General features: G+C 56.2%; 1 protein-coding gene across 1 annotated transcript in view; it reads right to left on the bottom strand.

The window, feature by feature from the left end:
• The window catches only part of SLC29A1 (solute carrier family 29 member 1 (Augustine blood group)), a 38595-nt gene extending 22446 nt beyond the window's left edge, over positions 1–16149 (bottom strand). Inside the window, exon 1 of the mRNA XM_054162402.1 lies at positions 15976–16149. The gene's annotated coding sequence lies outside the window, so the exon portion shown is untranslated. The remainder of the gene's footprint in view (positions 1–15975) is intronic.
• Between the last annotated feature and the right edge of the window lie 676 nt (positions 16150–16825).

The following is a 16825-nucleotide window of genomic DNA, read 5'->3' as shown; positions in this document are numbered from 1 at the left end:
GAAACCTTCCACAGCATCCCACAGATAACTGGGAGCATTTTCTTGAGCAGGACCTGGAGCAAACGCGGCCCTGCGGCTTGCTGCCAGCCAAGGGGACAGCAGCACATGGCACCCAGCCCACGCGCCCTCCAGCAAGTCCCCGCGGCGTGCCCGCAGCCGCTGCCCTGCAGGCACACGAGAGCCAGAGCAGGGATGCACAACCCTGCATCCGGAGGAGCGCTGCAGAGAACCCTCGGTGAAGCCCGGCATCCCGGACATCAGAGCATCACCGCGTTTCACCACCCCAAACCCACACGCTGGCTGCCCTGCCTCGCATCCTCTACACCACATGCGCTCTCTTTTCCGGCAGTAACTACGAAAGGGGATCTGGAGTTGTTATGAGAGACGTCGAGGAAGAAAACTCCCCCATTACAAAAAAAAAAAAGGCAGCATCGAAGCATCCCTCCCCCTGCCCCAGCCCCGTGCCGAGACCCACGCTGCGGCGTCGGATCCTGAGCTTGCAGCCCCCCCGACTTCCCCGGCGGCTCCCAGCAGCATGTCAAAGCTGCCAGGTGCGTGGGTTCCGGCACCTCTGAAATGCTGCTGGGAGCCGCGGCGGGGAGAGGGTGGGGGGGTGCAAACTTCGCGGCTTTGAGCCGATACCTGAAATGAGGATGTCCCCTGCCGCCCCCCTCTCCTTGCCGGCTCCGGTGCCTTCTGTCCCCAGCGCGGATGGGAAGCCGCCTTCCTCCCTCCCGCCCTCCCAGCTCCGCAAACTCCTCCTCCTCTTTTTGCCGCCTTCAGCGCCACGCGGTTCCCGCGTGGAGGGGGCGGAGGTTTCTCCCGCCTCCCTCCTGCCTTTCCCCCAGACTCCAGCCGGGGAAGAGGTGCCACAGCCTCCCCGCGGGCAGTGGTATCCCCGCCGCGGGTGAGCCCACCTGACCCGCGCTCCTCCGCGCCGCGCCGCTCCCTGGACCCGGCCCTCCCTTCTGGGCTTGCCCTCCCCTGGCTCCCCCCCTTTCCGCGCCTCCTCTCATCCCCACGCCCCGCAGCCGGCGGGAAAACCCCCGCATGGTTCAGCAAAACACAGCCCTGGTGGGAGGAGAGCAAAAGCCTCCCCCCCTCCAACACGCTCCTCAGCTGCGCCCGGCTCCGGGTTGCGTAAATACCCAAATTATATTATAGCTCTAAAGGGAGCTGTACAGTATATCATGGCTCGAAATGGCGTGTGAACTGGCCTCGCTCACCAGCTGCGTTGCATGTCCCCCGGTGCTGCATCTGGACAAAATCCCTCTCTACTGGCAGTCACCCCTTACGGATGTGAGCTTACAGCGTAGAATAACAGAATATTTTGGGTTGGAAGGGACCTATAAAGGTCACCTAGTTGAAATCCCCTGCAGTGAGCAGGGGCATCTTTAGGCAGATCAGATTGCTCAGGGGCCCATCCAAGCAGCCCCTGAATGTTTCCAGGGATGAGGCACTACCACCTCTCTGGGCAACCTGTTCCAGTGTTTCACTATGCTCACTGTAAAAAATGTCTTCCTTATATCTAATATAAAGCTCTCCTCTTGTAGTTTAAAAAGGTTACCTCCTGTCCAATTGCAACAGGCTCTGCTAAAAAGATTGACCCCCTTTTTTTTTTTATAGGCCCCCTTAAATATTGAAAGGCCACAATGAGGTCTCCCTGGAGCCTTCTTTTCTCCAGGCTGAACAACCCCAGCTCCCTCAGGCTTTCTTCATGGAAGAGGTGTTCAATGACTATATATAGAGAGAGATAGAGATGATGGAGACAGAGAGAGAGAGAGAGAGCAGATTGATCAATCAGGTTACAAAGAGGACTGAAGACCACTTTTCAGACTGCACTCATGATGGTGCTACCAAGGATGGCAGGTCATGTGCTAAGCCCTCCGAAATTTAGCAGCTCCCCTGTATCCAGAAGATGCAAGTATTAGTATCCAAGGGGCAGTCATGGACTCTTAAGCTGTTGCTTTTCTTTGAAGCTGCCTCTCTCCAGGCTCTTATCTCTCTGGAATAGGTATCTACTCAGCTGAGATAAAAGCTATTGTTTTGCTTGTGTGCCAAGGTGCAGCAGCACTCTGGGTACTTTGCCCCCAGCGAGGGGAGTATACCTGAATTCAGCCTCATATCCGGGCAGTTAAACGGTCTGTGGAGATCTTATTTATGTAGCTGGGTGTTTCAAGGTGTTTCCTCCAGGAGCACATGGCCCTTCTCACTCTCCCCGCCCCTCCTGTGCTGCATGGTCACAGGCAGCAGCACCAGGAAGGCCTCGCAGCAGCTTTGACTGCAGAAGTGTTTGCTCCATTAATAAACAGCCTCGAAAAACTCTCTGCAGACAGTGATCAGTTTGGGTTAGAAATTAAAATCAGAAGGTGTAACACCCCCCAGTGCTCTGGCAGATGCCTGTCTTCACGATCTCTCACCAAGATGATCTCTAACACACGTCTCTCAGAATCCAAGCACCAAGCTTGTATTTGAAGACAGACCTGAAAAACCATCACTGCATACGCAAAAAGTCCCCAAAGCCTCAATAAAAGGCAATGGGGAAAGAGTTGAGAGTGCTTTCTGAGACACTGTGATGACACTGTGGATTGTCATCCTCTGCTGTCCTGCTCAGTAGCAGTCCCTGCTGCTGGATCTCTTCCTCTGTGTGCCATTATGGGTTTCTGGGCTCAGATAATGGGATTCACTGACAGCATGAAGTGAGCAGCAGACGTTGTTGTCGGATAATAAGACAGGAGGCTGTTGTCTTAAATGTAAGATTCATATCAGATCAAATTAAGTTTAAAAGCTCCCATCTCCAATTAAGCTCCTGCTGCATCTACCAGGCAATGATGGATCCAAGCCCTGGGCCTGCCTTTCTTCAGTCTACTTTCCCTAAGCCTTTCCAAGCTGGAAAGGTTTTCTTCTGGGTGGACTTCTCTCCCTCTCCCTCTCCCTCTCCCTCTCCCTCTCCCTCTCCCTCTCCCTCTCCCTCTCCCTCTCCCTCTCCCTCTCCCTCTCCCTCTCCCTCTCCCTCTCCCTCTCCCTCTCCCTCTCCCTCTCCCTCTCCCTCTCCCTCTCCCTCTCCCTCTCCCTCTCCCTCTCCCTCTCCCTCTCCCTCTCCCTCTCCCTCTCCCTCTCCCTTCTCTCTTTTCAGCCCAGCATAAAAGGAAAAACATGAACCAAGACCACTTCAAAGTAGACTGGGGGAAAAAATCAAAACAGAAGAGTAGGTCACCTGCTTTGGGATGTCTCACATTGCCTCCTCTCCGGCTTTGAGATGTGCTTTGCTGTCACCTTGGAGCCCTACTGGTCCTTGTGGCTGTACACGGGCCCTCAATACCACACCACTTTAGGTCCTTGGTTTTTCCCTCGAGATGCAGACACTTACCACTCTGCAGCATCAAGCTAAAATCTGAACATCCTTATAATTTCATTTTTCTGCATAAGCTCCATCTTTAGCAGGAACTGATCCCCCAGGGACTCCCAAGTGCAGGGTCCAGACTGGTGGTGCCCAGATGAACCACTATAGTGGCTAGAGAAGCCAGGACAAGGCTCTCAGCATCATTAGGTGTCCCAGGCCTCATCTGGAGGAGAAATGCCACAGAATTTACCTCTGAGTGGGTATTTGGGAAATCTCTGCTTCAGGACGGGGTGGGTGTAGCTGCTGCCTCACCTCCAGCTTTCATCAGTAAGATGAATAGCACTTACCATCTCCAAATTACAGGATTAAATGTTCCCTAATTCACAGCTCTGGTCCTGTCTGCACAGCCCCACCCAAGCACTAGAATCAACATCTCTCGACAGAGATGTCTCTCAGTGGAGACAGGGGGTTTAAAATCCATTAGCACCAAACAATGCCTGACCACAGGCAGACAGAAGGCCAGCAGATACACCCAAGGGGAGGAGGCAAGCAGGCAGCTTCCAGTTCCTCAGCACAGCATGGGCTGCTGGCTGCTTCTCTGCACAGATCTGTGCACCCACCCACCAACAACTTGCAAGATGGGCTCCGCTTCCTGTGGGCAAACAGGAGACCCAGAGCGTGCAAGACACTGTGGATTGAGAAAGGCTAAGGCTGGGACAGGGCATTGATTAAAATCTAGCCCTGGCTGGTGCAGAACAGAAGACAGTTCAGCCATGGGTCTTGTCTCAGGAGAGGCATCTCAGTCCCCTGGGGAGCACATCTGTCCTCAGTCCTTGGTCTGTGTGATGCCAATGCTGGTCTCAGGAGGACGGTGCCTCCTCTGCGAGGGGAGGTACAAACTCTGCAGCTGGTGACAACTCACTTATTGCCCTGCAAATATCAGCCTTTGCAGAAGGGCCAAGCTGTCTTGCTTCATCTTGGCAGGATGGGTTGCCTTTGCAAAGGCCTCTGCTCCCAAGTGCCTCTCATGTTATCCTCTTTGCTTTTGTGAGTACAATAACAAGCCTCTCAGAAGAAGTAAACAGCTACAGAAATGGTTTCTGCTCCCATCTGGAAACAGCTGGGTCCTTGCCCAGCACTGGTACTGGGCCCACTGGTGTACAACACCAGTACAACACACAGAACTAGATATTTCTCCCATGTGTAACTTGGGCAAGGAAAAAAGGCAGCCTTGAGCCGGGCCTGGAGGCTTGTTGCTCTTCCACTCTTTCCATCCCTGAAGCAGAAGCCTGGTGCCAAAATACGCTGCCGCTGCTGGCAGGTTGCAGCATTCCCCAGAGCAAGGGAAGAAAGTGGAGCCCTTCTTTCCCAGAGGAAGGCAGCCAGGAAGCTTCTTCCTTACCTAAGGCCAGAAGTGCCATGGACATGCTCCCCAGGCCGTTTGTGAGAGACTAAATCTTGTCTCTCTTGATGTGACTCAACAAAGATAAAATCAGCTTTACTGCTTGCCCAGACAATAGCTGATGTGTATCAGGCAGTTGCCACTGGATAACATCTCCCTGGAAGGTGCATAAAGATTGCTCACCAGACTGCAGCTGCCCTGGAAGCAATGGGCAGAGGCCACTGCTATCCATACTCTCTGGAATATGCATACTTTTAAAACTGTATAAAAGATCTCAGCAACTACTGGCTGGGGGGGAAGGAAAACACAAGAGAAGGAAAAGCCCAGGGCAATGCTGCTCTGAAGAAAAATGGACAGAATACCAGGAGAGAAAAATGACAGAGACATCACCATGTAGCCTGGAAGAAGCAGACCAAGAGGAACCCTCTCTCCGTGTCCTAAGTTCTGCCTGTTACAACTCATGGAGCTGAAGAGGCTGCTCAGAGGACAGCACAGCCAACAAGGACAACATCTCCTCCACACCAAAGCTGCAGCACCCTTCCTCCACAGACCCAGCATCTCCACACCAAAGCTGCAGCACCCTTCTTCCACAGACCCAACATCTCCTCCACACCAAAGCTGCAGCACCCTTCTTCCACAGACCCAACATCTCCTCCACACCAAAGCTGCAGCACCCTTCTTCCACAGACCCAACATCTCCTCCACACCAAAGCTGCAGCACCCTTCCTCCACAGACCCAGCATCTCCACACCAAAGCTGCAGCACCCTTCTTCCACAGACCCAACATCTCCTCCACACCAAAGCTGCAGCACCCTTCTTCCACAGACCCAACATCTCCTCCATACCAAAGCTGCAGCACCCTTCCTCCACAGACCCAACATCTCCTCCACACCAAAGCTGCAGCACCCTTCCTCCACAGACCCAACATCTCCTCCACACCAAAGCTGCAGCACCCTTCCTCCACAGACCCAGCATCTCCTCCACACCAAAGCTGCAGCACCCTTCCTCCACAGACCCAACATCTCCTCCACACCAAAGCTGCAGCACCCTTCCTCCACAGACCCAACATCTCCTCCACACCAAAGCTGCAGCACCCTTCCTCCACAGACCCAACATCTCCTCCACACCAAAGCTGCAGCACCCTTCCTCCACAGACCCAGCATCTCCACACCAAAGCTGCAGCACCCTTCTTCCACAGACCCAACATCTCCTCCACACCAAAGCTGCAGCACCCTTCTTCCACAGACCCAACATCTCCTCCATACCAAAGCTGCAGCACCCTTCTTCCACAGACCCAACATCTCCTCCACACCAAAGCTGCAGCACCCTTCCTCCACAGACCCAACATCTCCTCCACACCAAAGCTGCAGCACCCTTCCTCCACAGACCCAACATCTCCTCCACACCAAAGCTGCAGCACCCTTCTTCCACAGACCCAGCATCTCCTCCACACCAAAGCTGCAGCACCCTTCCTCCACAGACCCAACATCTCCTCCACACCAAAGCTGCAGCACCCTTCCTCCACAGACCCAACATCTCCTCCACACCAAAGCTGCAGCACCCTTCTTCCACAGACCCAACATCTCCTCCACACCAAAGCTGCAGCACCCTTCTTCCACAGACCCAACATCTCCTCCACACCAAAGCTGCAGCACCCTTCTTCCACAGACCCAACATCTCCTCCACACCAAAGCTGCAGCACCCTTCCTCCACAAACCCAGCATCTCCACACCAAAGCTGCAGCACCCTTCCTCCACAGACCCAACATCTCCTCCACGCCAAAGCTGCAGCACCCTTCTTCCACAGACCCAACATCTCCTCCACACCAAAGCTGCAGCACCCTTCTTCCACAGACCCAACATCTCCTCCACACCAAAGCTGCAGCACCCTTCTTCCACAGACCCAACATCTCCTCCACACCAAAGCTGCAGCACCCTTCTTCCACAGACCCAACATCTCCTCCACACCAAAGCTGCAGCACCCTTCCTCCACAAACCCAGCATCTCCACACCAAAGCTGCAGCACCCTTCTTCCACAGACCCAACATCTCCTCCACACCAAAGCTGCAGCACCCTTCCTCCACAAACCCAGCATCTCCACACCAAAGCTGCAGCACCCTTCCTCCACAGACCCAACATCTCCACACCAAAGCTGCAGCACCCTTCTTCCACAGACCCAGCATCTCCACACCAAAGCTGCAGCACCCTTCTTCCACAGACCCAACATCTCCTCCACACCAAAGCTGCAGCACCCTTCCTCCACAGACCCAACATCTCCTCCACACCAAAGCTGCAGCACCCTTCTTCCACAGACCCAACATCTCCACACCAAAGCTGCAGCACCCTTCCTCCACAGACCCAGCATCTCCACACCAAAGCTGCAGCACCCTTCTTCCACAGACCCAACATCTCCTCCACACCAAAGCTGCAGCACCCTTCTTCCACAGACCCAGCATCTCCACACCAAAGCTGCAGCACCCTTCTTCCACAGACCCAACATCTCCTCCATGCCAAAGCTGCAGCACCCTTCTTCCACAGACCCAACATCTCCTCCATGCCAAAGCTGCAGCACCCTCCCTCCACAGACCCAAACTGTCTTGGGGGGTGAAGGGTGTGGTAATATAATTCCTTTCCTATTCTCCCTCTCACTGTCTCTTTTCTCTCTCCCCCCTTCCGATCCATCCACTTTATTCTGTTAATAAATAGCCTGGCTGGTGATATTTTGGCCTCGGTTGTGCCTCTAGTTTCACAACATGGCAATATTCAAAAGAACTGAGTCTCCTTCCCTCTCTGGACCGAGACACCATGCCAATGGGGCTCAGAATGCCCAGCCCTTTGATTTTCTTTCTGAAGCATCAGATGTGTGCCACAGGCACTGCAACGCTATCACCTGGAGTCCAGTTTGGACACTCTGCTCAAAAGCAGCGTGTAACAGGCAGAGCAAGCAGGCAAAGTGCTCTCCCTTCAGAGACACTTGCTGCCAAACCTTTCACAAAAGCTGCCTTTTTTTCCCTTTCTTTCCCTGTAGCAGTCCCCTGCGTTGGCTAAAGCAATAAAATCCAAAAGGGGAAAGCAAACAAACAGCTGGTTTGGAAAGCAAGAGAAGAAAGGAAATTTATTCCAGGCTGTGGGTAATGCATCATATGAGCTGAAGGAATATTTTCCATGCCTCTTGGGCAATATTTGAATCTTAGAGCCTGAGGATCTAGACAGCATTTGCAGGCAGCTAGTGTTTGCAGGATCCTTTACACTTGGCACCCACGTTGGCCGTTTTCCTTGGAGATCTGCAAGCACTTTGCAACCATACATTAATTAACCCACCAGCCCTCCTCTGCAATTAGAGTTCCCTTTCCCTCAAATGTGCCTGTGCTAGAGGCAGGGGAAAGTGAGGCACAGTGAGGCTGTCAGCTTGCAGCAGGGCTGAAGTCTGGGAGATGCATGGAATCCAGCTCCCTTCTCCATTACAAAGCCACCCTTTCTTTTGCAAGCTTGAACCACAGTGCCAGTGTTTCCCCCATAAGGTGCTGCTCACCCTGTCCCAGAGGATGGCACGGGTGGCTCAGCTTAGCTTCTGCACCAGCCCTCAGTGCCACGAAGCAGAGAAACAGAGAGCCAGTGTGTTTAAGAGGCAGAACAGGGAGGCAGGAGTGGGGTGGCAAGCAGATTAGCAGCCATATCCGATTCCCTGCTCGTGTGACAAAGCAGTGGAACACAGCTGAGTTGGGAAAGGGAGGGAAGGGGCATTTTAATCAGTCACATGGAGGGAAACACAGAAGATGCTGGACCACTGTCAAATGCCAGTGTGGGGAAAAAAATCACTACAGGCTCCTGGGAACCCAGTTATAATGAAACTGCAATGATCCTGGGTGATTTGGTAGTCAACAAAGCACCTCAGCCTGTTGCTGAGATCAGCAAACGTCTCAAGGACCAGTTTCGTTTTGCTGTTCCCTCATAGGCCCTGGCTGACCCTGGAGCAGGGCCCTGGCTGCAGAGCTGCTGACAGACACTTTCTGGGGTGTGAGTTCTCCAGTCATTGCTTACAGGGTTCCTAACGGTTACCCCTGGGGACCGTGGTGCCCCGCCCTGTGTTTTGAGATGAGAGGTGGCAGGGCAGAAGTGATGCTTACCTGATGGCTCGAGCCTGGCTGGGATGAGGTGGGGAAGAAGCAGGCTGCAGTACTCTCCTAAGCTCTGCCCGTGGCACAGAGATCCGGCTGTGGACGTCACCACTCGCAGGGAGCCATGCAGATCTCCAGTGTGCCGCTGTCCCTCTGCTTCCTCATATGAGGTTCCTCCCTCAACCTGACAGGATGAAGTCAGGCAGCTGCCTGTGACTTCTCCACTAGTAGGCTGAGGGCAGCAGAAACTCACTGCCAGCAGAAGAGCAGCCTTGGGCAAAAACCTGCAAGAAGAGGCCAGGCAGAGGGAGGCACTTACTGCTAACCAATCTCACCACCTCCCCATGCTCAGCATCTTCCCTTGCTGGTAACTCCAGCACGCAATGGGGTGACACCACCACGCCCAAAGCTCATATCCCCAGTGAACTAATGACTTGAGGAGACAGCAGGGAAAGGCCTTGGTCCCGAACACCTCCAGCCTGGTGGCAGGGCCATAGGTGTTTTCCAGCTGGGCAAGCAGAAACAAATCCCATTGTCTGCCTGGTAGCTGCAGCTCAGCAAGGGGCCTGAGGCACCCACAGTGCTCCTGGGGGCTGGCATGGGTGCTGGGGTCAAGTCAAGCACCAGCCCCTCTCAGACTGCCGGAGAGGATGGCCTTGTGCCTCACGGGGCAGCAGCATCTGTGAAACAGAGAATCTCCCAGCTGGCAGGCTGGGGACACACAAGCCCTCTCTGCCCAGGACACTGCTGAGTGTCTCCCATCCCTACCACCTCCTGGGTGCAATCATTCCCGCAGCAATCCCTCTCTCCTTCATCCCCATGATTCTACCTCTCTCCCTGCACCCTGACCATCTTCCCTTCCTGCACCACTGCTGCCCTCTCCTCAGCTCCAGCTGCCCGTTTGCTTGCTCTTACAAGCACTTACTCTCTAATGATGCCAATTAGATGCAGAGTTCCTGAGTGGCTAGTTACTGAGTGACAGCCACAGAGCCCCTGGCCAAGGGTGAAATATTACACCCAGAGCAGGCAGTTTCCACCTGCCAGGGCCTGAGCTGAGACCTGGGTAAATGCAAGACATACAGTGCAGGCTCCCACTCTTACCGGGGGAGCCAGGGTTAACCCCTCGCAGTGGTGGGCAGGAATACCCTGCAGCATTCAGAGGTGGCAGCCCTGGGACATGGATTCCTCAGAGCATCCAGCGTCACCCTGTCATGGTCTCACGCCTTGTGTTCTTGGCAGAGGATGGAGCTGGCATGGGCAGAGGGAGCCACACTATAGTCAAGGTCATCCAGCCCACTGAAGCAGTGCCGGAGGGACATCCCACTCCTTGGCACGACAGGGCAAAGCCATTGAGGAAGGAGCTGGCTGCCATCCAGCCACTCTTGTAAAATGCCATGGGAAACCTGTGGTCAGCTGGGAAAGAAGGAACCTGGCAGGATGAAACGGGTGAAAGCCGCTGTGTGGTCCTGCTCACTCCCCATCTCCCTACAAAGCCCATCCATATCCCAGTGAAGCCAGGTTCTCAGCAGCTCCCAGGGTGCTGGTGGATGAGAAGCTCAACATGAGCCACCAGTGTGCACTTGCAGCCCAGAAAGCCAGTCACATCCTGGGCTGCATCAAGAGAAGCATAGCCAGCAGGTCGAGGGAGGTGATTCTCCCTCTCTGCTCTGGTGAGACCCCACCTGGAGTACTGAGTCCAGTTCTGGAGCCCCTATTACAGGAAGGATCTGGACGTGCTGGAACATGCCCAGAGAAGGGCCATGAGGATGATCAGAGGGCTGAAGCACTTCTCTTATGAGGGCAGACTGAGAGAGTTGGGGCTATTCAGTCCAGAGAAAAGGCTCCAAGGAGACCTTATTGTGGCCTTCCAGTATCTGAAAGGGGCCTAAAAGAAAGCTGGGGAGGGACTTTTTGGGGTGTCAGGTAGTGATAGGACTAAGGGGAATGGAAGAAAAATAGAAATGGGTAGATTCAGACTGGATGTTAGGAAGAAGTTCTTCCCCATGAGGGTGGTGAGATGCTGGAGCAGGTTGCCCAGGAAGGTGGTAGAAGCTCCATCCCTGGAGGCTTTTAAGGCCAGGCTGGATGTGGCTCTGAGCAACCTGATCCAGTGTGAGGGGTCCCTGCCCATGGCAGAGGGCTTGGAACTAGAAGTCCTGAGGTCCTTTCCAACCCTAACAATTCTATGATTCTATGATATCCAAGCACCATCTAAAAAGGTGACAAGCAGCTGAATCCTAGCCCCAAGCACCATCTAAAAATGTGAGTGGCTGAATCCTAGCCCCAAGGGATAGCCCTATCAGCCTTCCAGAAACACCTTGGTGGCAGTGGGCTCTGGCTCTCAAGAAGTACAGCCATGGACAGTGGCTGCCCACCCTGCCTGCTCTCCATACAGGCTCTGCAGCCATCAACACCACAGGGACCATGGCACATGGCCACATGCAGAGGATGAGGATTCCAAACACATTGCCAGGAGCTCTCACCATCATGCTGGCCCTGATCTGTGCCTGGCCTGACCAGCTGCTGGCTGGTGCAGAGGAATTCAGCTCTGTGTAAACGTCTGGCACAGCTGACTAAATCCTGTTTGGAGAGCTAAGCCAACCTCATCATGCTTTCCCCCTTGGGTTAATCGGCAGTGGAGCTGTGGCTGAATGCTCACAAATAACCCCCAGGGAGATCTCCAGGAGGGCTCTTTCTCACAGCTTTTAACAGTACTAGCCATTCACCGTTTCCCCTCTGTTCCAGCCAGCGTTTCCCCTCTGTACCAGTCATGCTTCGGCTGGTTCCCAGGCCAGAATGCAGCCCCCAGGCCACTCGGCGAAGTGCAACCATGAGACCTCAGAAGAAAAACAGGGCAAACCCATGACCGGCAGCTCAGACGCTGGGCATCACCCAAGTGACTTCCTTCCTCCCTCAGCCCCTCTGCAAAGCTGAGGGTCCACGAGTGGGCAGAAGATGTGCTAACATGGCCTGGGGAGAGGGAAGCCCTGGGGAGAGAGATGTAAATCCTCAGAGTGTCCTGCACCCCTCGTACACGGGGTTGAGGGACCGGGAGCCTGCAGTGCCTTGTGCTCATGCTGCTGGGGGGACCCCGGCGGAGTTCCACTGTCCCTGGGAGGGCAGCATCTGCTTCTAACACCTGCCTGCTACTGCTGCAGAGCTCTATGACTCCGAGCGGGGCTCTGCCGGTGTCCGCGTTGGATCTGTACTGGGGCTGAGCGCAGCGAGGCGCGCGGACCGGTGCTGCCCCCTGCTGGCCGCAACCCCCCGCAGTCCCCCCCAACCCCCCTCCCCGCGGGCCACCCCCCGCCCCGGCCCCCACCCCCGGGAGAGCAGGGCCACGGGGAGCCCACGGGGAAGGGCTTAGCCCTCCTGCTGCAGGCTTAAGTGGCCCCGCGGCCTGAGGCAGGCAGGGTGGGAAAGCAGAGACAGCACAGCGACGGCGTACCCCCGGCTGCGGGGAGCTGCTGGCCGGGGGGAGAAGCTCCGGCTCTTCCTGGCCGGGGAGCATCACAAGGTGCCCCTCCGGGCACGGGCGCTGGGACCCCAGGCCCACCGCAAGGAAGAGGTGGCAGTGGGCTGGAGCTGGGTGCTGTGGGCATCATGGTCATTGAGAACTGACTGCACAAAATGGGACCAGGCTCCCCAAAGTGTGGGCTTGGCACCTGTACTGTGCTAGCCAAGGGTTGTGCCACAGAGAAAAGCCTGGGGATGAGCAAGAGCCAGGAAAGCTAGGCAATAGTCAGGGAAGTCCAAGGGCAGAAGTTCAAGTTGCTGGTCTGAAGGCAGAGCAAAGAAGCCAGCCAGCATTTGCCTGTAACATACACAGGTATGTTGTGCTTGGGGATGCGGTGTAGCGCCAGACTTGGTGGAGTTAGAAAATGGCTAGAGTTGCTGATCTTAAAGGTCTTCTCCAACTGAAAGGATTCTATGGTTCTATACCATGCACAGAGAGCGTTAGGAAACAGATTTCTGGGTCCTGCTGTCACCCAGGATCGATCACAAGAGGACACAACACGGTGTCAATTACACTGAACACAATACCTGTCCTGTGGAGTTGTGCTTGCAGCACAGAGAAAGGGGGCCTGACTGGCCATCTGAGGGCTGGGATGGGGCAGGACAGGATGGGGTGGGATAGGATAGGATGGGATGGGGTGGGATAGGGTAAGACAGGATGGGGAAACGCACAAGGCATACTTCCTCAGACAGCTCACTTCCCTCACAGCCCTGGGCTATAAGGCAGCCAGGAGCATCCTTGTGCCACTGCCAAGTGCCTCAGGGAGAAGAGGGCTCCTGGCACTACCTTCCAAGGATCTCATGACCTAAGACTGATTTGACACTTCAGTCCTCAGCTGATTGGGATTCAGAGTCTCCAGGAAATCAACCTGGTCTGCTAACACTGGGACCCATGCCCAGTAAATCTCCTTTCTGTCAAGACAGAAGGGAAAAGTCAGCCCTGACAACAGCAATGGCTGGGTTCCCACAAAGACCTTCCTAAGGAGAAGCTGCAGGCATCACCTACCACCCTACCTTCTTCATTCTTTTCAAAGGATCTGTCATCTTCTGTTGGTGCAAGCAGGTGGAAAAGCCTTACATGGCTTTCACTAGTGCTGTGTCGTGGGATGGAAGGCAGAGTTGGAGAGCTTTGTGCAGTGCCCAGTGCTGCTGCTGTGCTGTTGCTGGCTCTGGCTCTGCTTTGGAGTAGCAGTCATGGAGGTGCTGAGATCCCTGCAAAAATCTGAGCTTCTTGAGGAGCAAAAGAGCTCCATGAAAGTCTGGCTGCCCATTAAGCCCTGTACTGGCTTGTTGCTGCCAGCCGCTCAGATCAAGGCTGCCCATTCTGATTCAGGACAGGCTGCTTTGCTGCTGTTGCCTGTATTCCCCATCCCATTGCTCCCAGGGCCACCCAGCTTCTCTTCAAGGATGCACTGGCTGCTCTTGTCAAGGATAAGGGGCTCCTTCTATGCCTGTGAATGAGACTGTCAATGCAGTGCAAGCAGGTCAGCACAGCACATGGTCATGCTCTTCCACTGCATCTCCCTTCACCTTCCCTATGTGGGCCTGGGGGGCATGACAGATGAGTCTCACTTTCTCCTACTACCTGGCTATGCCAACTTCTCTCATTCCCTACCTTTCTTGATTCACCATAGCCTCTATGCTATTCACTCCCTCTCTGAAGCAGCACTAGGGCACAGGGACAGGGAGCAGTGGCAAGAATCCTCCTTTCTCACCTCTCACACAAGACCCTTATCGGGGCAGCAGGGCAGTGCCCTGACCTGAGAGGCACCATGGATGCAGGGGCAAGGGCCATGCCATGAACCCTAAGCTGCCTGTACCTTCATCTCTCTGCCCTGCACACGAGGTCAGGCTCCTGCAAACAAACCTTGGGCTAAGCCTCGAGCCCTGGGAGCAGTTGGAAGCTCTGCACTGGGCCAAATCATGCCATGAGCAGCTGGGACGCCATGGCTAGGGAAGAAGGAGCAAGGGCAGAAGGCAGACTCCCAGCAGACAGCCTACAAATAAACAGGGTCATGGGAGAGTGCCCAGCTACAGGATGAACAGGGCTGCATGAAAAGTCCAGAAAGGGAGATGAGGTACAGCACAGTCCCAGGGCCTCTAGGAACTGGAAGGACTCCCCTGCAGCATCACTTGCTGTTCAGGCTCGCCCTGGGCCATACAGCAACATATGGGAATGCAAGAGAGCTAGAGCTCAGTGAGGCTAACACTGACACGAGAATGTGACAGAGGCCAATAAATGGTGGCCACGCCAGTCCTGGGGTGACACCCCCACAGACAGGCTAGCTAAATACCATACCCTGCTGGATGATGCTGGGGATTTGGTGGGATGGAAGGGAGGTGTTTGCTGCCCCATGGCACTGTCCCGGTGCCAGCCATATCTCCTAGCACGGGTCCCCTGCCCAGCCCCATAGGGGGCACGGTATGAAGAGGGGAAGGCAGCAGCACTCACCACATGCAGGAACGCAGGACCGAGCATGCTGGGGTCAAAGCACCCGTCGGACAGCCTGCCATCTCCGCAGCACCCCAACCCCAGCTGCCCTGCACTGCCACCGGACAGGTGCCAGGGCTTCCCCAAAGCGCTGCCGGGATGCCCGTTCTGCCCCAGCACCCACTCACCCGCTCCCATCACAACAGCGCCAGCCCTTCACCCCGTGCCCTGTTTACAACCGGCAGTCCCCAGCCCTCCGGCCGGGCGCGTCCCCGCCGCTGGGACGCAGCGCAGGGAGCTCCCGCCCGGCGCGGGGTGGCCCCGGGGCACAGCCACGCTCTCTTACATGTGCTTTTTCCGGAGCTGGCAGGCTCCTTCCCGCGGTGCTGCCGGCTGGCAAGGAACCTGGCAGTTCGGGCAGAGTTCTGCACGGTTCAGGCAGAGCTCTGCCAGCAATGCCCGCCTGGGGCTCGCCAGGTCCTAGCGCGCTGCCTGCCACGTCAAGGACACAGGGCAGACGGGTGCAGTACGGCCCTCAGTCCCAGCCAGCGACGGCCCCGGTGCCGCCGTGCACGGCCGCCGGTGCTTCTAACCCTGCCTCGCACTCCACTTTGCCCCAGCCCCTCTTCCTCGCTGGAAGAGGGATGCTGCTGGGGTCACCCCGCTGCCCCATGGCACAAGGCTGTCCCGTGCCTTTCCCAGTGCCTCCCCGCTTCCTGGCCCTCTAAGCCCTCCGGGGAACCCTGTCCCAGGTGGGAGCATCGCCGCGCTGCGGGTTTGCCCTGGTAAGGAAGGGAGGGTCCCGGCAGCCAGCGCTACCACTGCTGCTCCCCCCTTTCACTCCCCCCGCCAGGCTCTGAAACCTCCTTGCGGCGTGACAGGAAAGCCTCGGGTCCTGATTAGGGTCCCAAACCTCTGTACTCCCGGAGTGGAGGAGCAAGACAGTGGGCGATGGCTCCGGGAGCTCAGCACAGGCCCCCGACTGCAGGACGACCTTGCAGCAGGGCTGCTCTGCAGCCAAAATAAGGCGCAAGTCCTTGGCTCGGAAATGAGGGGGGCTTGGAGCCGCCCCCCTCCCTGGTACCCAGGGGAACAAAGCGCAACAGGGACAGTGCTTGCTCTGCTCTCTCTGCTGCGCCTGCACTCTGCCTGCACCTTGTCCTTACCTTGAGGGTTCAGCAGTTCTGGTGCCAGCTGATGCTGTCTGCAGCCTCCTTGCTGCCTGGTACCAAGCAAGGTCGGGGTTTCCTGCGGCAGCGAGACCGGGGTGTGGAGGCTCTGCTGCCCGGCAGACTGCAACCAGAGCGAATTTCAGAGCTCTGGCACTGGCTGGGGCCGGCTGAGCACGGCTCCCGCTGGCTCAGCAGGTGGAGGCTGCATGCACGGGCGGATTAGCGAAGGGAGGGAAGTGGCTTCTGCCATAGGAACTGGAAGCACGATTCGTCAGTGAGTTGTAGCAGGGCCAGACCCCCGGCGCCGAAAAGGAGAGAGGGTAGGCTGGAGGTTGCCAACCACCCCAAGGGAGACAACACAGCCCATGCAAGGAGGGCAGCCCTGGGCACCAGAATCGTCCCTGGGATGGGGGTACCTCTCTGGTGGCACGTGTCACACCACACTGTTGTACTGAACTTGGCCATAGTGAGACACTTGCTAAGCCCCCACCCGTGATGGATTGGCAGGGGAGCCCTCAGCAGGGCGCCCTGCACCCACTGCCCCCTCTAGCGGGCCCCTCAGCTGCTCAGGAATGAACTGGCGCCGGCCCACCAGCTGCTCTGCCGGTATGTGTGGCTGGAGCCACGAATGCCGTGCCTCGGCCTCCACCCCAGCCCAGCTGGGGGTGGCCCCCTCCCAGGGCACCCCTCTCCTCCCCCTCCCCCCCCCCCCCGGCAAGTACTGCCATCCCTCTCATCTCTTCCCATTAAGGCAGTGCAGACAGCTGAGCTTTTGCTGCCGCAGGAAAACGGGTGCTGGAGCCAAGAGCGAGGAAGCCAAATGGAGGGTGGGAAGGCACACGGG

Source organism: Dryobates pubescens, chromosome 6 (assembly GCF_014839835.1).
Source record: "Dryobates pubescens isolate bDryPub1 chromosome 6, bDryPub1.pri, whole genome shotgun sequence".
In the NCBI taxonomy this organism is placed as follows: Eukaryota; Metazoa; Chordata; class Aves; order Piciformes; family Picidae; genus Dryobates; species Dryobates pubescens.
The sequence above is the reverse complement of the archived record's forward strand: the minus strand, read 5'-3'. Positions and strand labels throughout refer to the sequence as shown.